The sequence below is a fragment of the Otolemur garnettii genome, unplaced genomic scaffold (assembly GCF_000181295.1).
Source record: "Otolemur garnettii isolate 467f Iridium unplaced genomic scaffold, OtoGar3 scaffold00009, whole genome shotgun sequence".
Lineage (NCBI taxonomy): Eukaryota > Metazoa > Chordata > Mammalia > Primates > Galagidae > Otolemur > Otolemur garnettii.
In genome coordinates, this window is record NW_003852404.1 from 38,523,632 (window position 1) to 38,524,532 (window position 901).

The 901-nt window shown below is 32.0% G+C and overlaps 1 protein-coding gene across 1 annotated transcript in view; it reads left to right on the forward strand.

Moving 5' to 3' along the window:
- The window catches only part of TBC1D23 (TBC1 domain family member 23), a 69,963-nt gene that overhangs the window by 43,001 nt on the left and 26,061 nt on the right, over positions 1-901 (forward strand). The gene's annotated exons all lie outside the window — the stretch shown is intronic.

Below are 901 nucleotides of genomic sequence, written 5' to 3' on the forward strand. Positions count from 1 at the left end.
TAGTTATGCCTCCTTTATCTGGAGTTCAGCCTTGCACGAACCTAATGATGCAGAGCTGTCTTAGAAACAGAGTTATTTAGCCCCTTAGAACCTTAGACTGGACAGGTGCTTTCAATAAAGGACACCTAACCAGAAAGTATTTATAAAGCGGACAGGTTTCCCCTGACCTCACGTGCCCATGAGAGCATTTATTATCTTTTTTTATTTTTCTAAGCATTCTGTCAGTGATTTCTATTTGGTAGTCATCATGTCACTGAAATGTCAAGGTTAAATTATGTTCAGTACAGTGTGTTTAGCAGGTAAGGGAAACCTTTTAAGAACATTTCCCTCAGAATAATTTAAAACGATTTGTTTCTAGGGACTAATTTCAGTTGTTTTAATGATATCCTTATGTAGACCACTTCAGTTTCCAACAATGCTGGGAAGTCAGATGGCAGGATAGTAGTTTAGAATTCTGGCTGAAAAAGAAGACATATTCTTTTCTTTTTTAGGAGGAATACTTTTTACTCTTCAGACATAGTAGATAATCTGTACTAGCAGTCATAAATTCGAATAGTGTATGGATCAGTACGTTACACAATTCATTTCTACCACAATTTTATTTTTATTACATTAAATACGAAAAACTATGAGTAACCATTTTTTTAATCGAATATTTAACTATAGGTTATAGTTTAGAAAAATAGCTGTATAGAATGTGTTATTTTTTTCTTAGCCTTTCATTTTGTGTGAACTCTGATAGGAACTTGTATATGGACTTCTGTAGCTTTTAGCTATTCGAGATTATGTAATATTAAGTTTTAAAAATCACATGACTCAACAATAACATGTAATTTTGCTTTTTATCATGGTTTAGTAAGAATATTTTTAGGAAAAAAGTTAGATTTTGTATTTTCTTCAT